Raw genomic sequence first — 27,296 nt, forward strand, 5'->3', positions numbered from 1 at the left:
TAAGTTGCATGAATTAAAGATATAGAAAACATGATCTGATTCCTTCTGATGCCAACTTAAAATGTAAAAGTGATAATGCTTCATATTTCAGTGTTATCGTAGGAGGTTTTAAGCTTTCAATCACTTATATACAATACTCACCGCTGGTCTCAGCATCACCTTGACACAGGGGCAGGCAAACTTTTTGGCCTGAGAGCTGAATCGGGTTTCGGAAATTATATGGAGGGCTGGTTAGGGGAGGCTGTGCCACCCCAAACAGCCAGGCGTGGCCCAGCCCCCATCCCTATCCCCCCTCTGCTTCTCGCCCCCTGATGCTCCGCCCCCCCCCCCCCCCCGGGACTCCTGCCCCATCCAACCCCCTCTGTTCCCTGTCGGCCCTCCTGGGACCCCTGCCCCATTCTTCCCCACACCGCTCACTGTCCCCTGACTGCCCCCCGCCGCCACTTCCAACCCCCCCCTCCTTCCTGACTGCCCTCCCAGGACCCCTGCCCCCATTCAACACCCCCTGTTCTGTGCCCTTTGACCGCCCCGACCCCTATCCGCACCCCTGACCACCACCCCAAACTCCATTTATCCAGTCACTGTATACCTTTCCTATGGAGTACCTGCACTGGACATCCATCACAAGGAGGCGCCAGCAATTAGCTTGGCTGCCTCCGCACCAAACCACCCCCTACTCCCTATTCAACCTCCCCTGCCCCCTCACCACCAGCCACGCCACCACGCAGCACAGAGCACTGGGTCAGGCCGGGCTCTGCAGCTGTGCTGCCCCAGGAGCTTGCTGCCTGGTCGCCCAGAGCGTTGCTCCAGCGGCGCAGTGAGCTGAGGCTGTGGGGGTGGGAACAGTAGGGGAGTGGCCGGGAGCTCAGGGGCCGGGCAGGAGGGTCCCACGGGCCAGATGTGGCCCACCTCTGCCTTAACATCTGCCTGCGTAGTGCATCAACTAGTAGAAAGTCAATGTTCTTTGTGAAGTAATGGCAGCTGGAGACAACATTATGTTGTAATGGCACCAAGGCAGACTGGATCATATGGCTTTAGGTCACATGGGCTGCTGTTGAGCTGTGGATAATTGCAGTAATGCTGTGAGGTCATGGAATGTTGAGGTTGAATTAATGCCTTTTAAACCTAATCCTTTGCTATTTTTAATGATTACAAGAAGTGGTATTTGTCCAGAATTTTTGGCAGAGTATGTTTAAATATTCAGAGATAACATGAATTTTACATGTTGGTTAAAAACAGGAATGTTTGGGATTTGTGGGATAAGAGACTTGAAAAAACTACCAGACACCTACTAGCAGGAGGAATAAACTAACTCTCCAGAGGTAGCTATAACAGTCGAACAGCCCCACCAGCAAGGTCTAAAGGGAACACACAGGTGAGAATCCCTCATCTCACTAGCTGGGGTCCCAGAGTGGGGCAGAGGTGGTTCACCTTTTATCCCTGGAGATAGCTTGGAGACTCCATCTTTGTGTCACAGTATATCTAGCAGATGCATGATACATTTGGAGTTTCGTAATCTTTCTCTAGTTGCTGGATATGGTAAATAACTTTTTGTCTCTAGCTGCTGTGAGGAAAGGACATGAAAGAGGCCTCTTTTATACTAATCTTCTAGTTCTTCTCCCCACCTGCAAATTTGATTTTTTCCAATAGCATCGTGAAATTGTGGTAGCAAACATCTTGACAATTTCACTTCTTACCACAGGGTTCTGAATAACAGAGTAAAATAGTAGGGTCTTATTTTCAGTTTGTTGTTACTCAGCAAAGCTATGAGCAACAGCAAAGTGCTACAGACTCAGGAAATCCACACTGCATCAGTTAATCTTTGAAATTTGAAGTGAATAGATATATTTACATTCCATCTAAAAACTTATATTTTTTCAGGCTCTCATGTGCTGGGGAAAGCTTCTCACTGGTAGCTTGGCAGAGTGGACTTTTAAAGCTGTGTGTGAGCGAAGGAGGTAAATACTTTGTCTCATTTTTGTGACTATTAAGTTTACCGGTAAGAAGAAAAGGAGTACTTGTGGCACCTTAGAGACTAACAAATTTATTTGAGCATAAGCTTTCGTGAGCTACAGCTCACTTCATTGGATGCATGCAGTGGAAAATACAGTAGGGAGATTTTATATATACAGAGAACATGAAACAATGGGTGTTATCATATACACTGAAACGAGAATGATCAGGTAAGGTGAGCTATTACCAGCAGGAGAGAAAAAAAGTTGTAGTGATAAACTTTGTAGTGATAATCAAGGTGGGCCATTTCCAGAGTTGACAAGAACATGTAAGGAACAGTAGGGGGGAAAAATAAACATGGGCAAATAGTTGCTCGTGGGTCGCATAACTAGTTTAGCAGTGAAGCTGTAGCTTTAAAACTGTTTGCAAGTAGAGATAAAATATACAGGACTGTAAAAGATTCTACACTTTAAACAATGTATGTACTTAACTATTATTGAAAATCGGGTTCATTGTGGTGGGATTTTCCCATGGGTGGGTGTGTTTGTTTTTTTAATTGTTAATTACTGTGCTATATCCCATATATAAAATTAAGTGGAATATGTGCAAAAAAATTGATCTATTTTACTATTCATGTTTCAAGGTCCACCTGTGGTTCTTTTGTTTACCATGTTTCAGGTTATAATGTGTATTTTGGTATTTTTGTGGTGGCCGTGTGTGTGTGTGTGTGTGTATTTCTACCCAGACAGATGTCAATATTTTCTTCCAAGGACAGGACGTTGCCTGGTTCAGCGTATATTACTGTTCATCTTTCCTAGCGCTAGCTTGGATAGTGTATGTTATAGAAAAGGGACACTGGGTACAGTTGAATCTCTAAGGAAAGCTTTCATTTTGAGTGTAATTCAGTATTCTCTTAGGTGATACTGTGGGCTCAGAGTTTATTGTGGAAAAGGGAACAGGTTATTGCTTTTTTCACAGAAATGCTACTACTCCTTGGTCCCTCTCCCTTTTCCCCACCACCATCCCCCAAATACTTGTTGTTATAGTTATTCTATTATTATTAGAATTATTTTATTATATTAAAGTTGTTATAGTTTCCTATGTCTTTCATATTAAAGGAAGAAAGTGAACGAGGAAAAGGTTTTGACTTTGACTAATCTTATAGAGTTTTATCTGTCTTATATTTATCTACTCTACGTGACAAGTCTGATCAGCATTGAAAATCTGACCTCTCCCACCCTCCGCCTCCCAGTCGCAGTTCAGCACCTAGTATTTCAGAATACTGGTTGAATCCAATGTCTTACAAATATAAAAAAAGTAGGCATTACTGTGATTAACACATTTCAGTATATTAAACCATGGGTGAATTCCTGGCCTCAGTTAAGTCAATGTCAAAATTCCATTGATTTTGTGAAATGCGGCTTTCACTCTGTAACTTTTTATAACTAATGTAGTTTTTCCAGTCTCCAGTATTTCTATGAATTCTTATTTTACGCTTTTATTTTTTCTGCTAAGGGTGGTGTGTCATTCAGTGCTCCAGTTTAGAAAATGTGTATGTATTCTTCTCAATGAGTGTGGGGTGTTTTCGTTTTGTTTTTTTAAGGTACCTGCAATTTGGCGCACTCCAAAAACAAAATATTTTCTCTTAAAAGTATATTAGATGAGCAAAGTCCATCCTTGGTAGGGATGATTTATCAGTGTGTAAAGAGGAGAGAAGCCAAAGTATCCAATGGTAGCCAGAGGCACGGAAATATTTTTCCACCCCACTAGTGCTTAAAATTTTTTTTATGAGATGAATGAGAAATGGTAAAAGTACACACTGGCAATATTGCCTGATAAGGATTCAGGTTTCTGGAGCCTGGAATAGCAAGATGAGTGCCTGAGAAGTGTTTACTTAGTACCACTTCAAAAAGCACAATTATATCTTCTATATGACAGATAATCTTATTAGAAAAAGTTTGCTAATGATTTTATGCAGCTATCAATATTGGAATCTCTTTAAGTCAATCAAATTCTTCTTTGAATGTCCAGGAGGCATGATATGTGTAGGTATACAGTAACTCCTTGCTTAATGTTTAGTTATGTTCCTGAAAAATGTGACTTTAAGCGAAACGATGTTAAGCGAATCCAATTTCCCCATAAGAATTAATGTAAATAGGTGAGGATTAGGTTCCAGGGAAATTTTTTTTCACCAGACAAAAGACATTATATATGTATGTGCGCATGTATATTATATATACACACGCGCACACACACACAGTATAAGTTTTAAACAAACAATTCAATACTGGTACACAGCGATGATGATTGTGAAGCTTGGTTGAGGTGGTGAAGTTAGAGGGTGGGATATTTCCTGGGGAATGCCTTACTACTAAATGATGAACTAGTAATTGGCTGATCTCTCATCTCTACAAAGCAGCATGAATAGAGGGAGGGGTGACGGCATGGGAGACAGAGACACACACCTGTGTGTGAGAGAGAGATGCGCATTGCTCCTTTAAGTACACTGACCGCTCTCTTACATACACTGCCTTTTTAAGTTAATCAGCAAGCTGAGACAGCAGCTGCTGCCAGGAAGCTCCCTCCATCCTGAGCCCTGTCATGTGTTCCCCCCTGCTCTAAGGAAGATGGGATAAGCGGGGTGCAGGAGCAGGGGGGAGGGGGATTAGCCCCCCTCTCCCTTCCACCCCACCCACACAGCAAGCAGGAGGATCGGGGAGCAGCTCCAAGGCAGAGGGCAGGAGCAGCACTTGGCAATGGGGGAGGGACAGCTGAACCGCTGGCAAATGATAGCCTGCTTGGTGGCTGCCGCACAGGAAACTTAGGGGAACGGGGAGCTGAGGGGGGGCTGCCTGGTTCCAAACCCCCACCAGCTAGCTGCAACAGGCTGCTCTTCCTGCAAGCAGTGGACAAAGCAGGCGGCTGCCAAAGACGTTAGAAGGGAGCATTGTACAACTTTAAATGAGCATGTTCCCTAATTGGTCAGCAACGTAACAACAAAACAACGTTAACCGGGATGACTTTAAGTGAGGAGTTACTGTCCCTGAGCTAGCTCACCAGTGTAGAGGCAATTGCATGTGAAGTGACATAGGCTGACTACCCGAGAACAATCCTATCTGGGACTGTAGGTAAGTACTTGGGTGACTAGCCTTGTTACTGCAACTGTACCATTATTTTTAGCAAGCTAGCTCTATCAAAACTAGCTTGGTTTTGCCTACTCGTGCTGTCCTGATCGTAGTGTAGACAGATCCATATTCTTCAGATTATTGTTTTACCAATAAACTAAATTCAGGAACTTCTAAATTCCACAAAAAGAAAAGGAGTACTTGTGACACCTTAGAGACTAACCAATTTATTTGAGCGTGAGCTTTCGTGAGCTATAGCTCACTTCATCGGATGCATACACAGCATTGAATATCATTTGGGTGCCATCATGATCCAAACTGTGATTTGTAAATTGGTGGAAAACATAGTGAATCTCCAGAAACTAAAAAAATGCTGTTTGGTTGATTAACTTTGAAAGGAACTGTACAGTTTTTAGTTTTTATCCATTCAGGAATAATTTCTGTCCTCCTTAGTCAGCATCTAGGGCAGGGGTGGGCAAACTACGGCCCGCAGGCCATTTTAAGCTGGCCCTCGAGCTCCCTCTGGGGAGTGGGGTCTGGGACTTGCCCCGCTCCGGCATTCCAGACAGGGTGCTGGGTCGGAGGGCCGCACCACGTGGCTCCCGGAAGCCGCGGCATGGCCACCCTCCAGCTCCTATGTACTCCAATGGCCCTGCTCCAATGGACCCCTCCAGCACTCCAATAGGAGCTGCAAGGGCAGTGCCTGTGTACGGGGCAGCATGCAGAGCTGCGGGGCCGTGCCTCTGCATAGGAGCCGGAGAAGGGACATGCTGCTACTTCCAGGAGCTGCTTGAGATAAGCACCCCTGAGCCCCAACCCCTAGCCCTAATCCACCTCCTGCCCTCCAAACTCCTTGGTCCCAGCCCAGAGCACTCTCCTGCACCCCAAACCCCTCATCCTCATCCCCGCTCCAGAGCCCACACCCCCAGCTGGAGCCCTAACCACCTCCTGCACCCTAACCTCCTGCCCTAGCCCTGATCCCCCTCCTGCCCTCTGAACCCCTTGGTCCCAGCCCAGAGCATCCTCCTACACCCCAAACTCCTCATCCCCACCCCAGAACCCGCACCCCCCAGCTGGAGCCCTCCCTCTTCCCCGCCGCCCCTGCAGCCCACTCCCCCACCCCAGCCTGGAGCCCTATCCTGCACCCTGAACTCCTCATTTCTGGCCCCACCCTGGAGCCGGCACCCCCAGCTAGAGCCCTCACCCTCTCCCACACCTCAACCCTAATTTTTTGAGCATTCATGGCCCTCCATACAATTTCTATACCCAGATGTGGCCCTCAGGCCAAAAAGTTTGCCCATCCCTAACCTAGGGCCTATTATATTGCGGTTCTTTGTACAGATAATAATGATTAAAAGATACACAAATCAGTCAGTGGTGGATTACCATATGGGCCAATGGGGCCCATGCCCAGGGGCCCCGGCCAATTTGGGGGCCCCGCAGGAGGGGCCAGAACTGTAGCTGCGCCCTCTACTCCACCTCCCTCCCCTCCCCATTCCTCCTCTTCCCCCTTAGGCCCCGCCTCCAGCCCAGCCAGAAGCCTGTAGTGTGTGGGGTGTGAGCAATATTCCCCATGTCCCCAGGCAGGGCTGGCTGAGTGCTGCTTGCCCAAGCCTCCCACCCTGTGCCGAACCAAGGCCCCCCCTCCCCCTGGCACTGAAGCGAGGCGCTTCTCCCTCCCCCCCCTCCCCCCCGCCTTGCACGGAGCTCACCCGAGCCCCTCTCTCTTTCTTTCCTCCTCCCTTCCCTGGTGTGGAGCTGATCTGACCACCTTTCCCCCTGCCCTCCCCTCTTCTCTCCAGCATGGAGCTGCTCTGAGCCCCTTTCCCCCTCCCCGGCGCTGTGTTGAATGGGTGTGAGCCCCTCACCTGAGCCTCTCTCCCCCTGCGCATAGCTGGCCCTCTCCCCTCCCCCGCACAGGGCTGGCCCAAGCCCCACTGCTCACCCTCCGCCACCCAGATCCTTTTTTGGAAAAACTGGGCATTTTTCCCATTTGCTCTTGCCAACTAGTGATCAGTTGGCAAGAGCAAATGGGACAAATGCCCAGTTTTTTCCCAAAAAAGTCAGGACGTCTGGGGTTGAAATGGGACATATGGTCACCCTAGCCCTTTTTTCAGTCACTCCCACCCCTCACCCAGTCTGCAACCCCCCGGCCTCTCCCCCCACCCCCATGGGAGTCAGGCCAGGAGTGGGGCCGGAGCCCACAGTCGGGGGCTGTGAGTGGGGATGCAGCTGGGAGCAGAGCCAGAGCTGGGGCTGGGGGCAGGGCTATGGTGGGGTCAGAGCGGAGCTGGAGGTAGGGCTGAGCTCCTACGGGCATGGTCCACAGTTTGGGGACCACTGCCTTAGGCTGTGGTAAGAGCTGCCCGGGGAGCTTGGGCAGCTGTGGGGAGCCCCAGACCATGAACCTGCCTTGGGCAGGGGGCCGAGGTTCCTGAGAGCAGCCCCCAGCCCTTGTCCCTGCCCTCCAGGGCAGGTGGAGAGTCCTGGGCTCTCCACAGTGGCCCAGGCTCCCTGGGCAGCTCTGCTTTTTCCATGGCCTGACTTCTGGCCAAGTCAGGGGGTGGAGCCTTGGGGGAAGGGGAGGAGCAGGGGGTGGGGCTCCACGGTGGGGATATGCAGGCCCCAAATGTTTTGTTCCCAGGGCCCTAATACATCTTAATCCACCTCTGAAATCAGTATATCTACAAATACAGTGAAACCTTTCAATTTTGTTTCAAGAATTGGAGCCCAGTAGTAGTAATGAAAGGTCGTGAACTGCAAAAGTGACTAGTCATTTCCCATGCTAAGCTAAGATGCATCTTTTCTCCTGGAAACTAAACAGGCTAATTCATATAAACTTGAGGCACTTAAATTTAGCCACTTTCCAGGACCCTGCTTGTGAAGGATTCAGATCCAAAACTTACCTTTAAACCTGCAGGTTTGGAGAGACCTGTTTATTTTATAAACATCCTTTCTTTAAAATCTGCTCCTTTATCAAAAGAAAATTTTAGCATTTGGTTTTTTGTAGACCTTATTCAAACACAGAGCATTTTGTGGTTCTCGTTCTGGCTCTGCTGCAGCACTGAGATAGTGAAACTTGGGTCCAATCAATAATTATGTTGATGCAGAAACAAAGATTTTTGCAAGGCACCTGGCTTTTACATATTTCGTTGTAGACAGTGTCAAGCACACTGTATAATAGAAAAGACGGCATGAGATGGTGTAGCTCATCTCCTAGTGGGGTTTTTCGCTACAATGTAATTTCAGTCCCTGGTACCAGCTTCTAGTTTTGGAGGTCTGCTGGACTCTACTGTTTGTTGCTCTTAAAAATATGCTAAAAGGCTCATCTGTTTTTGGCCGACTTAACTCCAGACACTTGGGACCCATGTATGTGGGCTTCCAGCCTGTTTTCCTCCCCACAAAAAACAAACAAACACAAACACCCCCCCCCCCCATAACAAACAAACAAACAAAAATAATGCTGGAAATTTAATTCTTTGGTTGGTGAAGGGGTTTGCTTTCTGGCTTCTGCATTTCCTTCTGTGCCATATTCTTTGGTTTTGTATGGCTGAGTACTTTGTCTTGTTCCTTCCCCACTACCGCCTTTTGGTCAGTTGCCCAGTGATAAACAATTTGCAAATGGGTCAAAAGAAAATACCAAATTGGACTTTTGTAAGTCATGGTGTTGAGGACTTCATTTGCTTGTAAACAAAGTAACCTTTGTATTATAATAGCATGTAGAGGCCCCAGTTAGAGTTCAGGGCCTATTTTCTTAAGTGCCGCAGTGAAGTTTACAATCTTGTTTTATGACCAGTCTTACCAGGATATGAGACAAACATATGGGGGAGGGGAAGTTGTAACTGGTGTTACAAGTAACACCTGCCCCTCAGGATAACTACAACTGAGCAATTAGAGAAACTAAGCATAAACCAAGTCTTTTTTGTTGTGGGCATTTGATAGCACTTTGAATAGTGACAGTTTTAGTGTTTTGCTGCTCCGGTGTTTTAGTAGCAGTACCAGAGCTGAGATGGAAGAGTCAGCAGGGCCGGCAGAAATGTGCAAAGACAGATGAGAAGAAGGGATAGGGTTGCCAACTTCCTGATTGCAGAAAACTGAACATCCTTGCCACAGCTGAGGTCCCGCCCCGCTCCATCCCCCCTCCCTCCATTGCTCGCTCTCGCTCACTAGCTCACTTTGACCAGGCTGGGGCAGAGGGTTGGAGTGCGGGAGGGAGTGAGGGCTCTGGCTGGAGGTGTGGGCTCTGGGGTGGGGCTTGGGATGAGGGGTTTGGAGTGCAGGATGGGGCTCTGGCCTGGGGCTCGGGATTAGGGTGCAAGCAGCGGGTGAGGGCTCCATCTGGAGGTGCTGGCTCTGGGATGGGGCCAAAATGAGGGGTTGAGGGTGTGGGAGGGGGCTCAGGGCTGGGATTGGGATGCAGGCTCCAGGAGGGAGTTTAGGTGAGGGAGAGAGTCCAGGGCTGGGGCAGGGCATTAGGGTGCGGAAGGGAGTGAGGTGTGCAGGCTCTGGGTGGCACTTACCTTGGGCAGCTCCTGGAAGTGGCAACATGTCCCTCTGCCTCCTTGGCAGAGGCATGCAGCCAGGGGCCTCTGTGCACTGCCCCTGTCCTTAGGCACCGTCCCCATAGGTCCCATTGGCTGAGTCACCAGAGCTGCCAGCACCCCTTTTTGACCAGGCATTCTGGTTGAAAACTGGACGCCTGGCAACCCTAAGAAGGGATGGAGCTCCTGAGCATGTTTCTTGGTGCTCTTGACCTTGTGTGAAAGAGCATCAGTTGGAGGCAGGAAAAAAACCTTAATTGTTTTTAAGAATTTTTAAAGGAGTTTAAAAAACCCACTGAGGACATACTATTTAAAGGGTACTCAATCAGAAAACTTAACTTTTTGAAATTATCTGGGTTGATTCTGTCCCTTTAAGTTGGTATTTTTCCCTCCATGCTACGTGTGGGTTTTGGGAAGTGGGAGTTCTCTGACAGAGACTGTATAGAAGGGGGCCAGAATAGGACTGTAGGACAGAGAACCAGCTGATGGCTCTGGACTTGCTATGAATCTTGATGGAATCAGTTAGTTTTGAGGTCCAAACCTTTTCTGGAAGGCAGAAGTGATGTGACGGGATGGGGAACCTTGTGACATTTTCTGTCCCCTATTTGGGTAACTTCTACATAAAGGGCAATTGGCACAAAGATGTGAAACCGTGCCCTTTTTTTTTTTAAAGCTAGGGTGTATCTTTTTAAAAAAACCTTTCTGAAACAGAATAATAATTTTAATACATTGCTTCTAGTGGATACAAATTAACAGGTTCCTTATTCTAATTTATTTTGGTCTTCTAGGGCAGTGGCTCTCAACCTTTCCAGACCACTGTACCTCTTTCAGGAGTCTGATTTGTCTTGTGTATTCCCAAGTTTCACCTCATTTAAAAATTCTTGCTTACAAAATTAGACATAAAAATACAAAAGTGTCAGAACACACTATTACTGAAAAATTGCTTACTTTCTCATTTTTACCATATAATTATAAAATAAATTGTGGCCCCCAGGTCGAGAAACACTGATATACTATATAAAGCAGCATAAACAAGTCATTGTCTGTATGAAACTTTAGTTTATACTGACTTTGCTAGTGCTTTTCTTGTAGCCTCTTATAAAACTAGGCAAATATCTAGATGAGTTGACATACCCCCGGAAGACCTCTGCATACCCCTGGTTGAGAACCACTGCTGTAGGATATCCAGGGGTTGAAGAAAGAGACAAGTCTCCTCTTTCTCCACTCTTGTAAACTTTGTGAATTATCTTTTAAATTGTTTGTACTGCTAATGCAAGTAAATGGCAGCTGATGATAGAAGAGTTTGGATAATTGCGTGTTATCTTCATAATCCATCTCTGCTGAGAAACACTTCAGCTGATAGAGGAAAACTAGAGCCTCAGTAAATTCTGGGAAATCTTTTCCTTACTACATGAACAGACAAAAGTGGAATTTGGTGCTTGATACTCTGTTGTAGGGCTGTAAAATACAAACTCTGCTGTATAAGGGTAAAATGTGCCAAATGAACATGAGTCCATTCCCCAAACAGCTTACAGTCTCAAGAAATGAGAGGATAAAGATTATAATGACCCTAAACAGAGCAGGGTGTGGTCTTCAGATCTTGAATGCTTCCTGGAATAGGTGGCACCATTTTGAGAAAGGGTGTTGGACATAAATTGCAAGGTTGCCATAAGGATAAGGGGAGACATGAAAGAAGTTGGAGGTGGGCAAAAGAGTCCGGGGGAAGGGGATTTTGGCTCGTTTCCAAAGTGTGGGAATGGGAAGTAAGAGGAGAGACCTGTATAACAAACCAAGTTTTAAATTGCCAGTAGCATTTATACAGTTTCCAAACTTGTGTTAGGCACTTAGATAGATCATGCAGATAGAGGAGTGAGGGAAAGGAAGTGATACTTTTAAAAATGTCATTAGTTCCTATTATATTTCCAGTTTGAATTTGAAACTGATTTACATTATTTCTCTAGCTTTACAATTAAACCTGTTTTTCCCAACTGTTGTCCCCTCACTCATTATTTTTAGGGCCCTACCAAATTCACAGTCCATTTTGGTCAATTTCATGGACATATTAGTTTAAAAATCATAAATTTCATGATTTCAGCTATTTAAATCTGAAATTTCACGGTGTTGTAATTGTAGGGGTCCTGACCCAAAAAGGAGTTGTGGGGAGGTCGGAAGGTTATAGTAGGAGGGGTTGTGGTACTGCTACCCTTGCCTTCTGCGCAGCTGCCGCCAGCGGTAGCTGGAGGGTGGTGGCTGCTTGGCAGGAGCCCAGCTCTGAAGGTAGAGCCACCGCCAGCAGCAGCGCAGAAGTAAGGATGGCCTGGTCTGGTATTGCCACTCTTACTTCTGCGCTGCTGCCTGCAGAGCTGGGCCCTTAGTTAGTAGCCACCACCCTCCAGCCACCGAGCTCTGAAGGCAGCAGTGCAGAAGTAAAGGTGGTATGGTATGGTATTGCTACCTTTACTTCTGCACTGCTGCTCGCGGAGCACTGCCTTCAGAGCTGAGCCCCTGGCCAACAGCTGCCATTCTCCGGCCACCCAGCTCTGAAGGCAGCACAGATGTAAGGGTGGCATTACTATGACCCCCCCCCCCCAACTCCTCTTTGGGTCAGGACCCCCAATTTGAGAAATGCTGGTCTCCCCCATGAAATCTGTATAGTATAGGGTAAAAGCATACAAAAGACCAGATTTTCACGGTCCATGACGCCTTTTTCATAGCCGTGAATTTGGTAGGGTCCTAATTATTTTATACCACTAAATATCCTGCTTAACCAAATTGCCCTCTGTTACCTCTGTTCCCCTAAAAACCAATCCAGGGTCACACTTGTATTAGTTTTATTATGCCGCTGTTGGGTCAGACAGAAAAGGGATGGAGCTTATTCATACATGCACACATTCACTGCATTCATACCCTCCTGCACCCACACACTTACACAGGTGGAGAGTTACCGGAGACAGCATGGGAAGCCGAGAAGCAGAAGCATGGTAGATCTGGTTTGTCCGCCTGCGGTCATGGATCCGGGCCTGTGAGCAGGTCAAGAAGAAGCAGGGGGCTTGTGTGCATGCCTATCGCCATGCTGGAACTGAGTGGCTCCTGTCACGTACACTGAGTTTTCCTTCTGTGTCCGTCACCAAGAAGCATTCTCAGACCAGTTCCTTTCATGCATCTTCTTTTCTTTACAGCACCCCATGATTGCCTTCTCAGGGCAGACTACATCAGACACACCTGTCTCCTGTCTCCAGGCTCTTTTCTCTTTGCAGTTTCTCTCTGCCCAGTCCCACACTCACTCCCTTGTTCACACTCCCTTATCTCCCACACACACTCCCTTGTTCACACTCTCTCTCTGAATATTGCAAAGCTTGGAGGTTCATACAAGTGGTAACTGAAAAGGTTACAAAGCTTGCAAAGGTTACAAAACTTAAAATGCTATGCTAACAATAACTGAAGTTACAAAGTCTGCAAAAAGGTTTTAGAACTTAATGATACAAGTTACAGATCTTACAATTGCATTTGAGCGGAGGCTTTACATAACACCCTCAACCCACAGTCTTCTCTCCTCCTTTCACAACTGGACATCCTCCTGTTTCCATCCCTCTCCACACAACAACACCTAGTCATTCTCCATCATCCCTCTTCAGTAAATGACCAGGCAGAAATGAGTAGTTTACCAAGTATAGCATCAGGTGATGTCATGGGGTGGAAAGAACGTCTGGATCTAAAGGCAGGCTATGCTCGTATTACTGCTGCAATTCCTCCTCCTGTGTTTGGGGTGTGCTGGCCTAGCCTGGTCATGAAGGGGGCTGAAGGGTGGCTGGGGCACTTCTATCTCACAAGGACAAAAGGGGGCACCTAGCTTCCTGGATTGGCTTGGGCTGCTGTCTAATGGGCAGGGAGGGGCATGGTCTTGTCCACTCTGTGAGTGGCTTAAACTATCCAAACTACTGTACCTAGCAAACACTTTAAAGTAGGTATAGACATAGTGATGCTTGATGGGTTGAGCACTTTTTCAGTGTGATGTGTGTGAATATAACTGGATGTCAGTCCTCATTTGAAAGAGCCACTGGTGTGGCATTTAGCCAAGCAGAAGTGAGTGTTTCCAGGACAGATGGCACTGCAGCCAAGAGCGAATGAGTACATGCTTAACCTCTGACATGGACTGAGCTGCAAGTAACTACATGGTGTTCCCCTGTCTTTGTTCCGTGGCGGTTGTGATTGCCCAAACTGACCTTTTTCCCTTTCTTAATCAGATGTTTTAAATCAAATATAGTTGGACATCAAAGGATCATAGCGTTAGAATTTGGTCCTTTTAACTGGTTAATTTGCCTTACAAGCAGTGGTGTAAGCTCTTCAGGGGTGCACATTTGAAAGCAACAGAATAAAATGATTGTTATTTTGGTATGAAACTCTTTGTTTGTGGATGTAATGATCCTGTGATATATATTTTAAAGTAGGATTTGGCTAATCCCAACCTTATGGATATGTACCAACATTATTTCAAACAAAGGTCTTAGCTGCTTTTTTAAATAATCAATGATAACTAGGTTAGAGAGGAGATTATTGTCCTCCAGGAAATAGAACAGAAAAATAAATCAGTTATGAGTGAGATTAATATTTGAGACTACAACCTTGTTTACACTGGTCTGTGGACTGTTGTGCATTTCCCCCCACCCCAAATGTCATTTTGATTATCTCGGCACTGCGTGCTGTGCCGCTGTAAGGTATGCAGTGTAGCCACGCTTTGTTGGCAGGAGAGAGCTCTCCTGCTGACAAAATAAAACCACCCCCAACTCTGACAAAGTGCTGTCAACACTGGCGCTTTCTGTCGGTAAAACTTTTGTTGGTCATGGGGGTGTGTGTGGTTTTTTTGTTTTTGTTTTTTTCTCACACTCCTCACCAATAAAAGTTTTACTGATGAAAGTGCAGTGTAGACATAGCCTTAATTTATGTGAAATACATGTCGTACAGAGGGAGGATCCCACTCCACTAAAATAAATAAAGTACATTTAGTTTGGTGTTTTACAGAATAGAGAAGTGGGGGGGGGGGGTCAAAGGATATAAAAGGTAAGCCAAGCAATATGTTAGGCGTTCTTTATCATCCTGTATCTTTGTCTCCTGAGCCTTCTAAAATAGGAGTTTTAGAATTTGCCAAGTTTGATATCTTGCTGTCTTTGGTTTATGCTGGCAGGAAGCTTTGTTACAAAGCCTTCTGGTATAGATTGCAGTAATAATGGGGTAATTCATTTTTGTTTTGTTTCCTCTAATGTACTGTAAATAGTGTGAATGAGTGCTGCATCTCTAATCCTCTTTACTATGTCATAGTTTAAATGAGTTCATTCTTGATGCGCTAGCGTGTCTATTAGGGACAAATTTGTTTGGTCCTGATAGCTAGGACAAACATGTAAGTATTTAAATTGTAGTATTAGAACCTAAGGAATACCATTGTTTTCAGTTCAAGAGAAGCTAGGAAGTTTGTATTCCTGCTATGTAACCTTGGTTATCCATTTAAAATTTTCCTCCCAATCCTCTTGACTCCCTTTTGTTTGTCATTTATTGTGACTTGTCTCCTAATTAGACCACATAATATCTTCCCAGAAGATCTTACAAATTACCTTGATGGAGTACCTAGCACACGGGATTCTGATCTGTGTAGAAGCTGTAAGCACTAGTGTAATATAATGGATGTGAAGTTGAGGTTGTGGAAGTGAACTGTAATGCTCACATAGACCAAATTCAGTATTGCCAGCCCCCAGCATTCAAAAAGCATGAGTCAGACTCAAAACAACAGAGATTTAAAACAAAACAAAACATGCTTTTTAATCTGCCTACTGACACTCCCCACCACCACACACACTTTTAGGGAGAAGCGTGTGTGTGTGTGTGTGTGTGAGAGAGAGAGAGAGAGAGAGAGAGAGAGCGCTCATTGTCATATCAGGTTGAAAATACAACCTTTACTCCTGGGGGCATTCTGCGCCAAAAAATTAAAAAGTCTGCAAAATACATTTTGTCAAAATTACACTACATAATCACACCAGTTTCAGTTATTTTGGTAACTTATTTCAGAATACCTGTCAGCAAGTATGCCTGTAACCTACCACACACACACACACACACACACACTTCCTCTCTCTTTCTCTTTCTCTTTCTCTCTCTCTCTCTCTCTCTCTCTCTCTCTAACTCTCTACTCCTGGAGGAGAGAGAAAGAAACCCCTACGATAATCCAGTTCATCTTTCTCTGCCCACTTTCCTCCTCCCAAAGCCCAGCCGAGGGGGCCAGACACCCATGTCCCCTCCCCTTCAGAGCGCAGCCGTGGCCCCCCCCAGCTCAGATACCTGCACACCCTTCCCTCCCCACAGAGCCCAACTGTTTATCTGAAAGTAGAACTGGATTGGGGGAAAAAAAGTTTAAAAATTGATTGTTCTCCCCCACTACCACCTGTGTGGGGTATGGTGGTGGTTTTGTTTGTTTCGTGTGTGTTTCGAAAATTGAGAAGTTTTGGTCAGCATTTCCTGAGGGTATTTTGGTTTCAAATCATGGGTAAGTTGAACATTTATAACTTAAAGTCCATACATTTCAAAATGAAAAGTTTTAAAAGTATAGGTGAAACATGCCAAAACAAGAGGACACAGGACTGTTTACTATGTAAGCCTAGAATAATTGGGTTAAAATTAAGCTATTTCATATTTTCTTCTTTTTTTTGGCCATATGAGGATCTGATTGTTTGGTTGAAATGACAGGAAGATAATGTGCTCCCATTGTCACACCCAGACCCCTGGTTAATCATATAAACAACCTGTCCCTTAGAGTAGACAACATGATGATACTGTACTAAAGAAAATTATGCCATTGTTTATTGACTCTACGGATGACATTGGTTGTGATGAGTGAAGGCTTTTAAGCAAACAGCCCCTGGCTTGAAAGGAGGCTGAAGGAAAGATTCCATCTTAATGATTCTTTGACTCTGGAACTTTGTTCTTTCTTCCCCTTGGTCTATTTTGGGCCCTGATCCTGCAAGCTGTTCTGCATAAACAGACACCCATTGATTTCAGCCGAGTTTTGCAAAGGTGCTGAGGTCCAGCTACACAAAATAGCGTGCAGGATAAAGGCCACAGACATTTAATTCTTGTATCATTTTATACTCTTCTGAATTATTTTTCTGTATGAATGTTTTACACATGTATGTATGTATGTTTATAGGATTTTGAATGTACTGAACCCCATCCTTTCCCTGGAATTGTGCTCCATTGAGAAGAGTCCCACTGAATCCTTACTGCTAACAAATCTGCTGTTCAACTGAGTGGATTTCAAGAGCTGCAAAACTGCCAGAGCTACAATCTTGCATAAGATCTTACTGCATGTGAGTGACAACTACTTCTTTTAACATCATTTCCTTGGTATTTTAAAAATACTCCAATTTAACTAGCCCAGATTTAAGAACTAAGGTTCCTAGAAATTTGTAAGATTTTAAAAAAGGTAACATATTTCTGTTTCCTAAAAGTGAAGAGAATATTGGCTTAATAACAGAGCCTATATTTAAAAAAAACCCTGAATGTGTTTTTTGTTAAATACATTTTTATTGTATGTTTAATTCCCTACCATGCAAGGTATTCTAAAATTTAAACCAAGAGTTAATTTTGTTGCAAAGTTAGAAACCTTTGAAAATAAAAGTTGGAATATTTTTTTTAATGTAAATTTTAAATAAAGTGTTGTGAATGCAATTTAGGAGAAGCTCCTTACTGCCCAGTGTGGATTAATGTTTACTAATGATGTTGAACCTCAAACACTGTTGTTCAAAGCGAAGGAGTAGGATGAGTAGCGAACCTAAAATATGATCCCAGTGCCATATGCCCATTACTAGTCAAACAAGATCTAAGCTTGTAAAATGCAAGCTTAGCAGAATGCTTATATGCTCTATGGTTTTTATTAATAAGCTAATTAATGTGTACAGGTGTTTTGTCAAACCAAGGTGTAAACAGAAACTGATTAGACTAATATTAGATATATTCCTGAAGGACGCTAGTTGCTGGAAATGGCAGAAATTCACTGTAGCGTTATCCCTTTTTCTCTGCTCCCTGAATCCCAAATTCCTAACCTCTACAGTACCAGAACATGAGTTCTTTCATTGGGTCTTCACTTCCTTTCTTTGGATCACAACAGGTGGGCTCTGCATGTGAGGCTGTTTCTGAGGCCATTGGGAAGATGGCAGATGGCCATTTTGGACCCCAGTGCTAATCCCTTTAAACCAGCGCACATGGGAGATGTTTGTAAAGCATATGGTCATTGTTGCTCTTCTTCCAAGAGCACCACCTCAAAGGGGCTGCACTGTATTTTAGATTGGGGAATGGTAATCTTTCTGCAGAAAATAAATCTTCTTATCTGTCTACATCACTATACTGTCTGAATGCCTGTGGTATATTGGGATTTACTACTAGGGACTTGTTGTGTTGACTGAGAAATGACTTCAAATTGGACCAATTTTAAGACTTTGAGCCTAATTGTGCTTTCAAACTGGTAGAAAACTAGTGTAACTCCTTGACTTCAGTGGTGTTACTCTTGTATACAAGAAATTAGAATTGGGGCCAACACTTTAAAGCAATACTTATTTACAATGCTTGTGTGGATTTTGGCAATAGCTGCACTACTAGAATTTAACTTCCTGCTATTAGAGGTGTTTTGGGATGCTTTAAATAAGACGTATAGAAAATCAAATGCTATTGAAGGAAAAAATCTTGGTGAAGAGATCTTTTTTGCATTTCCTTGCTATTACTATGTGAGATACTTCTTGGTAGATTTGGCTACATATGAAGAGTAAAGAGCAAGTATAATGCAATATTACAGACTAATATTAAAGGTATTTTTATCACAAAATATCAAGACTTACAATCACTTTCTTTGTCCTGTTTGTTTTTAAAGCAGTGAGAGTTTTGCTGAAGTAAGGAGTCCAGAACTCATTCCTGTATATGTAGAAATCACATTACATACCAGTAAAATGCAGTGACTTCTCAGGTGAAACCAGAGTTGCTATTCTGCACCAACAATAGTACACTACATTTTTTGTTCTAATTTTAGGCCAGGAATTAGCTGTGTGGGTAGATTCCAGAGGCCACAGCTGCAGCTAAAGAAATTATTCAATTGGCGAGAAGGTACTGAAGCTGTACTTTACTATGTATACAGTAGCTTCTAAAAGAACAGCAACATAACTATCAATACAACAGACTCCAAGATCTAAATACCTATATAGGCAGTTAAATACAACTTGTAAAACTGTCTGTAATAGTGTGATGTAATAATTCCATGGTTAATATTACAGGTGGCATAAATAGAATAAACAGAATAAATAGATAAATAGAATAAACAGACTGACCCTTGGGGAACACCGCTAGTTACCCCTCTCCATTCTGAAAATTTACCATTTATTCCTACCCATTGTTCCCTGTCTTTTAACCCGTTCTCAATCCATGAAACGATCTTACCTCTTATCCCATGACAACTTAATTTATGTAAGAGCCTTTGGTGAGGGACCTTGTCAAAGGCTTTCTGGAAATCTAAGTACACTATGTCCACTGGATCCCCCTTGTCCACATGTTTTTTTGACCCCCTCAAAGAACTCCAATAGATTAGTAAGACATGATCTCCCTTTACAGAAACCATGTTGACTTTTGTGCAACAATTTATGTTGTTGTACGTGTCTGACAATTTTATTCTTTACTATTGTTTCAACTAATTTGCCCAGTACTGACGTTAGACTAACCGGTCTGTAATTGCCAGGATCACCTCTAGAGCCCTTCTTAAATATTGGCGTTACGTATTGGGTCCGTGCCCCCAAAGCTGCAAACTTAATTGAAAATAGCTCAGCAGCTTACCGGTCTCCAGCACCCAGACACCCAGTTTCCAATGAGATCCAAAGCTCAAATAAATCCATTTTACTCTTTATAAAGCTTATACAGGGTAAATTCATAAATTTTCTGTCCTCTATAACACTGATAGAAAGATATGCACAGCTGTTTGCTCCCCCAGGTATCAGTCACTTACTCTGGGTTTATTAATAAACAAAAGTGATTTTATTAAGTATAAAAAGCAGGATTTAAGTGGTTTCAAGTAATAACAGACAGAACAAAGTAAGTCACCAAGCAAAATAAAGCAAAAACACACAAGTCTAAGCCTAATACATTAAGAAACTTCTTACAGGTAATATCTCACCCTCAGAGATGTTCCAATAAGCTTCTTTCACAGACTAGACTCCTTCCTAGTCTGGGCCCAATCCTTTCCCCTGGTACCATCCTTGTTAGTTCCAGCAGACATTTGAGTTTGTAAGAAGGAGTTTTCTCATGACTGGCTGCCGCCTTTGTCCTGCTCCACCTCCTTTTATAGCTTTGGCAGAAGGCGGGAATCTTTTGTCTGTGCTTGTCCCTACCCCTGCCTCATCAATGGAAAAGTACAAGGATTAAGATGCATTCCAGTATCATGTGACATGGTCACATGTCACTGTAAGACCCCTAGATCTCCATTCTTCCTGAGTTGGCCCACACCTTGCCACCTCTACTATTAGGGCTCCGGGGGCTATTTAAAGGACCAGGGCGGTAGAAGCAGGGGAGCCACAGGCCCTTTAAATAGCCCCCAGAGCCCTGGAGTAGTGGGGGCTCCAGGGGCTATTTAAAGGGCTGGGGCTCCAGCTGCCTCTGCTGCCCCAGTCCTTTAAATAGCCGCTGTAGCCCCGCCACTTCCCCAGGGCTCCGGCAGCTAATTAAAGGACCAGGGCAGTAGAAGTAGGGGAGCCCTGGGCCCTTTAAATAGCCCCCGGAGCCCTGGGCTGCTGCTGCTACCCTGGGGAGGGGGGAGGAGGAGGAGAAGGAGGGGAGGGCACTTTCTTTACAGGGTGGGCTGGGGCTGGCTTTGACCCCCTCAGCACCGCCCCTTCCGCCCTAGGCCCTGCCCCTTCCAGGAGCCAGAGCTGGCCCCAGCGTACTGGTAAGTCACTCAACTTACTTTCACCCCTGTTTATAACCCTATTATTCTCAAGGTCAGTGATTTTCAAACTTTTTTTCTGGGCACCCAGTTGAAGAAAATTGATGCCCGCGATGCAATGGAGCTGGGGATGAGGGTTTGGAGAGTGGGAGAGGCTCAGGGCTGGGGCAGAGGGTTGGGGTGTGGGCGTGAGGGCTGCAGGGTGGGTGTGGAAATGAGGGGTTCAGGGTGTGGGAGGGGGCTCTGGGCTGGGGCAGGGGGTTGGGGTGCGGGAAGGGGGCAGGGCTCTGGGGTGGGGGTGTGGGCTCTGGGGTGGGGCCAGTGATGGGTTTTGAGTGCAGGAAGGGGTTCCAGGTTTGGGGGGCTCAGGGCTGGGGTAGCGGGTTGGGGTGCAGAAGGGGTCAGGGCTCTGGGCTCGGGATGAGGGGCTTGGGGTGCAGGAGGGGCTCTGGGTTTGTGGGGGGCTCAGGGCTGGGGCAGGGGGTTGGGGTATGGGAGGGGATCCAGTTCCCATTGGCTGGTTGCCAGCCAATGGGAGTGTGGAGCTGGTGCTCGGGAAGGGGCAATGTGCAGAGGGCCCCCGCTACTGGCCACTTCCAGGGCACAGCGTCGTGTCCGAAAAGGTAGGCACTAGCCTGCCTTAGTTGGGCAGCACCGCCTTTAACATCCCGGTCAGCGGTGCTGACAAGAGCAAGCCGACCCAGCGCCTTACATGCCGCAACCCAGTAGTGGGTCACGACCCACAGTTTGAAAAACACTGCTATAGGTGCTTACAAACTGATTATTTAATAATTGGTTATAGTATCTTTCCAGGTATTGAAGATAGGCTTACTGGTCTATAATTCCCCGAGTCGTCTTTGTTCCCCTTTTCAGAGATGATGCCTTCTGTCTTAAGGAGAATGCTTTGGCATATTCAATGAAAGCAAGAGATCAGAGCCAAAAGGTAAAATTTTCAAAAGCATTCAAGTGACTTTAAATCCCTTTTCAAAAGTGACTTAGCCACTTGAGTCACTTAAATGCTTTTGAAAGTTTTACCCTCTGGCTCTGACCTCTTTGAATTCATTGAAGAGAAACTCCCTTAAACTGTCTCCTTTCGTTAAGGTTAAATGTAAGAAACCATAGTGATCTCCAAGACAAAGGCACACCCAATCCCACTCAGGGATTCAAATGACTTGGTGAGAGTGGTTTTTCAAGGGGCATTGTTTGGGTAAGGGTTTGTGCACAGGAGAGAGACAGAAAAAGCAGAAAAGGAAACACGTATTGAATAAGGAGGTGGTAGCACAACCCTGAGAAAAGCCTAAAGAGGAGGTTATGGGGGATGCTGCGTAAAGAGGTTTGGAGCTGTGAGTAAGCAAGCTGTCTGCTGTTGTTCTGGTTCCCCCTGTGCTCAGGTAAACAGGACTTTGCACATACACTTTGTAAATGAACAAAATTGCATCAAAGGTAACAGACTCCATCATCAGTTTCTGCTTCCAGTTGGACCAGTCCACAAGATTAGCCCTCGTGCCCTGTCTAAAATCATATTTTGGCCAAAGTCCATTTTCAAAAGTGACTTAGGTTCTTAAGTCATTCTGGGTGCTCTTGAAAATGTTACCCACAGCTTATGTTCAGATTTCATTTGAAATATGATATAGGAGCACATGTTGAACACTGGCTCATTACTGACTCAGAGAAGAGTGCAGCCTTTAATGAATCACCGGCCTGTTCTTCCTGAATTTGCTTTGATGATCTCCCATCCAATTACTAACCATGTCCAACCCTGCTTAATTTAGATCATATCCCATAATGTAATACCGTACGTGACATTCTACTGCTCATAATCATAACAAGGTAGAAAAATCACTTTAATTAATGAATTCAGGGCTTAAACCTTGGGCTGTGTTGAGCACCTGCAGCTCCCAGTGAAATCGATGAGGTGAGAGGTGCACAGCACTTCAGTGTGGCTCTAGTTAAGTACTGGGATGTCTCAGTAAAATAAACTAACTATTTACATTTCTTAGGCTTTGTCTACACTTGCATTTCATTAGCAAAACTTTTCTCGTTCGGGATGTTAAAAAAACACACATCCCCGACCGACAAAAGTTTTACCGGCGAAAAGCGCCAGTGTGAATAGTGCTTTGTCGGCAGGAGCACTCTCGTGGGGGGTGGAAGTTTTTCGTGGGCAGGAGAATTCTCTCCTGCCAACAAACAGCCGCTACACTGTGCATCTTTTAGCACTGGTGACCCCTTTCACATAGCAAGCCTTTGAGTGCAACCCCCCCTTATAAATTAAAAACACTTTTTAAAATATTTAACACCATTATAAATGCTGGAGGCAAAGCTGGGTTTAGTGTGGGGCTGACAGCTCGCAACCCCCCCCCCCCATGTAATAACCTTGCGACCCCCTGAGGGGTCCCGACTCTCAGTTTGAGAACCCCTGTTTTAGTGGTAGGGCTGTAGTGGCACAGCTGTATCTCTAAAAGTTGCGCATTGTAGCCATAGGCTAAGTCTCTAGGGAGAGGTTAAAGGTGAAAAACAGGTTTTCTGTCAGACAATAAATGTTTAGGTATCTGTCTGTTTACATGTAAATTAAGTATTGTGTTCACAATGGGCCCTCTCTCGCCAGTCTGTACAGAATGTTAAGGAAGGATTGTGAAAATTTCAAAGAGAGAAAAGTGACAGGTGGAAATAAGCAGCTGGCAGCGGAGGGGCGGGTGACCCTATCTTGAGGTACACATCAAAACCACATTGTCTTTTAAATCTAACTTCACAGGGACTGATTCTGCTCTTCTTGCTTTCACTCGTGGAAATCTAGAGTAACTGCTGAAAACAATGATCTTAAACCAAAATTTGTTTGTCTAACATTATTTACTTCAGTACAGTAAACAAAATTGAGATTCTATTGTACTGGCAAAAATAGTATTTGGAACTTTTGGAAAAGGTGAATAATATATAGTGCAGCAATAAAGAATTAGGCCTGGGGAAGTCTAAAACAATGGAATAGGGTGGCCAAAAATAGTACATTGGAGAGGTGAAACCCTTATATTCCATTGTTTACTTGGGTTCAGTTTTTGCTTGTTTAGAAGGGACAAGAAAAACTGGTCTTGTGCTTTGAAAGACCAGGTATATACAGTATGTTGGTTTCAAAGAATGCGTTGACTAGCATGTCTGTAAACTCCAGCATAGACAAGGCAAGCTGTACTTTAATATGTGCTAGCTGACAGGTATACAACTTTATATTATTTGGTTTTATACAGTTGAGAGAAAAAGGGCTTGTTGATGATACACTTAAAAGTGAGGTCTGTACTTTCCTTAAACTCTGTGCTACAATATAATTTTTTAACAGTGAAACATTTGTTGTTGTTTCAGAGTAAACAGATATGCTTCTCTTTTAAAAATCCAGTACAGGGGAATTTGGGGAAATCAAAAACCTTCATTGATTTCTTGAGTATGTGTTACAGGTTCAGAGAATGAGAGTTGTAAAATCCAGTATTTATGTAACAGTTTTTTAACTTATACGTTTACTTGTCAGACTCTCGTGTACATTGAAAATGGGTTTCATTCTTTTCACATTCTATTTAGATCTAGAGATATAGAATGATCCAGACAAAAATAAAAATAAATGTTCTGAGGAAGGTCTAGCTAGGGCTTCTGACCCAATATGCAAGTCCAAATCCGGTTCTCATTTCTCATGTGACCTTGGCATGAAGCCATGTACTTGTTGCTTTATCTCATTAGACTTCAGTTAGCTCTGTCTTGGGCTGGTATGCCAGAATTTCCTTTTTCTATTGCCCTGTTCTAAATCCACTTTTTAAAAAAAGTAGCCCAAAAGAGTTTGAGTGTAGGTGAGCAGGGAGGCATATGAAGATGCTATGAGAATTCCAAGCATGGGGAGCTCTTCAAAACTCTGATTAATCTCCCTCTGTGAATATTGCATGTTTTTGGACGTGAAGAAGGTCTGAATGGGAAACAAAAGATGAAAGATTCCAGTCAAATGTATGCAACCTGCACAAGTCCTACAAAAATAGAAGCCAAATTGCTTTAAAAGTTATTTGCAAGTCCTCTTCCCATGCATATGGCTAGTGGCTGGGTTTTCCTCTTATATAGTATACAGGTTGTATAGTTTTTCTTTTGAAACTTCTATATTGTACCCTGCTGTAGGAGCCAGAGAGTGGAGTGCTCTGTCTGCCTAGGGAAAATGCTGTGTCTTGTGATGCAACATCACTGTTTTGATGACTGGGGAGTCCCTTGTGCAGCTGGCAAAGTGGTATTCCATACCTGCCAACCACTGCCAAAAAATATAGTGGATGCCTGTTTTCGTATCTGCCATGGCAAACACTGGCCCAAATTACATAGGTCAGATTAATGTATGTATTTGCCTTCTTAAGGGCTATACTTTTAACTTTCTTTACAGTTTTCTTTATTTAAAAGAATGTTGATTATAGGCCTTTGTATTAAAAGTCTTTGACTTGATGCATAGATTGTGTGTGAGGCTCATAAAGGGAAAGATGAACGTGATATGTGTGCACACCTGCCCGTATGCAGGCCTTTGACTTGCAGCAAATCTTAGCACACATTCTTGGATTCTGATTATCACAGCATTGCAGGCAGTAGGACACCTGCTGAAAGGAATCAGACTCCTGAAGAGCCAAGAGGCTGCCTACCGTATACATCTGGTGTACAGATAATTATCACCTGCGTCGTCTGAGGGCTTGTCTACATTTGCAGCGCTGCAGCAGCATACCTGCGCTGCTGCAAGCGGCACCACTCTAGCACTTAGTGAAGACACTACCTGTGCTGGTGGGCTACCTATGCTGTCAACATAATGCTGTGTACACTGGGAGTTAAGTCAGTGTAACTACATTGCTCAGGGGTGTGGATTTTCCCCAACCAATATAAATTAGTGTGGGCCAAGTCTGAGTTACAAACTCTAGGTTCTCCTGGAAGTCTTTCTCATGTTCTTGACTTCATCATCATTACACATTATACATCACTAGGCACAGAGCGTCTTCTGTAACTCTGTAAGCATGATTATGTTAAAAATATCTTCTGACGTATAGAACTGTTAGTCTAGTAGTTGGGTATATGTTTTGTATATGTGGAGAGGTGAATACTCTGTGTTAAAATGCGGGGTTATGATAGATTAAGTCATTGACAGTGCTTACCCTTTCACCCATTCAAGGTCTGGGCTTCATGCACTAGCGCCCTTATTTACATTAAACTGCATATGAAAGTTTGATATGTGGGTGAGTAGAAAATGAAACACAAATTGAGAGGGTTAAAGATAATCTGTTCTATTTCTAATTTGTTTAGCAGAAGTGTGGCAATTTCTTCAAGTGAAAAATTAACAAGTGCCTGTGCTTTGCATTTTAATAATGCCAAAGGTGAGGATGAGAATTTTTTTTCAGTGTATGTGTGCTGGTTTTAGATATTTTGGCTTTTAAAAAAGAAAATGTGTATAGAAATGGAAGGGGGTTTGTATGTTTTATTACACTTTGCACATACACTGTCATTGCTTAATTATTGTAGTGAGATGATTATCTGCTGGCAAATGAGCATTTCTCTCTACCAAGTAGAGTTGGAGAAAGCTCCAGGAATAAAAACTTAGAGCATTTAGATACTCATACGGTTTTAAAATCTGAATTAAAAAAACAAACAAACTGCCCAATAAATCCAGGTCCATGCTGAGCAATGAGCAACAACTTGGCTCTTGACGCATCAACATGCAGTGTTTACCCCTAATTAATGTATCTGTATCTATGCCACTGTGGCTCAACTGCATGAAAGAGGCTGTTGGAGACAAAAAGACATCCATTTAAAAATTGGAAGTCTCATCCTACTGAGGAAAATAGAAAGGAGCATACATTCTGGTAAGTGAAGTTTAAAAATATAATTAGGCAAGCCAAAAAAGAATTGGAAGAGCAAAATAGGAAAAGACACAAAAGATACAAAAACTACCAGCAAATTTCTTTAAAGTACTTCAGAAGCAGGAAGCCTGCCAAACAGTAATGAGGCCAGTGGACATCGAGGTGCTGAAGGAGCTCTCAAGGAAGACAAGGCTGTTGCGAAGAATTTAATGAATTCTTTACATCAGTCATTGCTGCAGAGGATGTAAGGGAGATTCCCACACCTGAGCCATCCTTTTTAGGTGACAAATCTGAGGAACGTCCCAAATTGAAAAGTCAGTAGAGGAGGTTTTGAAACAGATAGATAAAATATATATAGTAGTAAGTCACCCTGACCGGATGGTATTCACCCAAGAGTTCTGAAGAAACTCAAATGTGAAATTGCAGATCTACTAACCATAGTATGTAACCTAATGCTTAAATCAGCCTCTGTACCAGATGATTGGAGGATAGCTAATGTGACACCAGTTTTTAAAAAGGCTCCAAAGGTGATCCTGGTAATTGCTGGTGAGCCTAACTTCAGTACCAGGCAAAGTGGTTGAAAGTGTAATAAAGAACAGAATGATCAGACACCTAGATAAACATGATATCTTGGGGAAGCTTTTGTAAAGGGAAATCACACAGCTTTTGTAAAGGGAAATCATCAATCTCAACTGATGCTTCATCAATCTGTTAGAATTCTTTGTGGGGGTCAACAAACGTGGACAAGGGTAATCCAGTGAATATATGACAGGTTTCAGAGTAGCAGCCGTGTTAGTCTGTATCCGCAAAAAGAAAAGGAGTACTTGTGGCACCTTAGAGACTAACCAATTTATTTGAGCATAAGCTTTCG

The 27,296-nt window shown here is 44.1% G+C and overlaps 1 protein-coding gene across 8 annotated transcripts in view; it reads left to right on the forward strand.

Annotated features, from left to right (window-relative positions):
• FHIP1A (FHF complex subunit HOOK interacting protein 1A) overlaps nt 1-27,296 on the forward strand; it is a 134,507-nt gene that overhangs the window by 16,690 nt on the left and 90,521 nt on the right. For 7 of the 8 annotated variants that reach the window (XM_043545808.1, XM_043545810.1, XM_043545811.1 and 4 more), the window contains exon 2: nt 16,812-16,971. The gene's annotated coding sequence lies outside the window, so the exon portion shown is untranslated. Of the gene's footprint in view, nt 1-1,881; nt 1,959-16,811; nt 16,972-27,296 lie in introns of all 8 variants that reach the window. The other variant, XM_043545809.1, reaches the window with a different exon arrangement.

The sequence above is a fragment of the Chelonia mydas genome, chromosome 4, assembly GCF_015237465.2.
Source record: "Chelonia mydas isolate rCheMyd1 chromosome 4, rCheMyd1.pri.v2, whole genome shotgun sequence".
Lineage (NCBI taxonomy): Eukaryota > Metazoa > Chordata > Testudines > Cheloniidae > Chelonia > Chelonia mydas.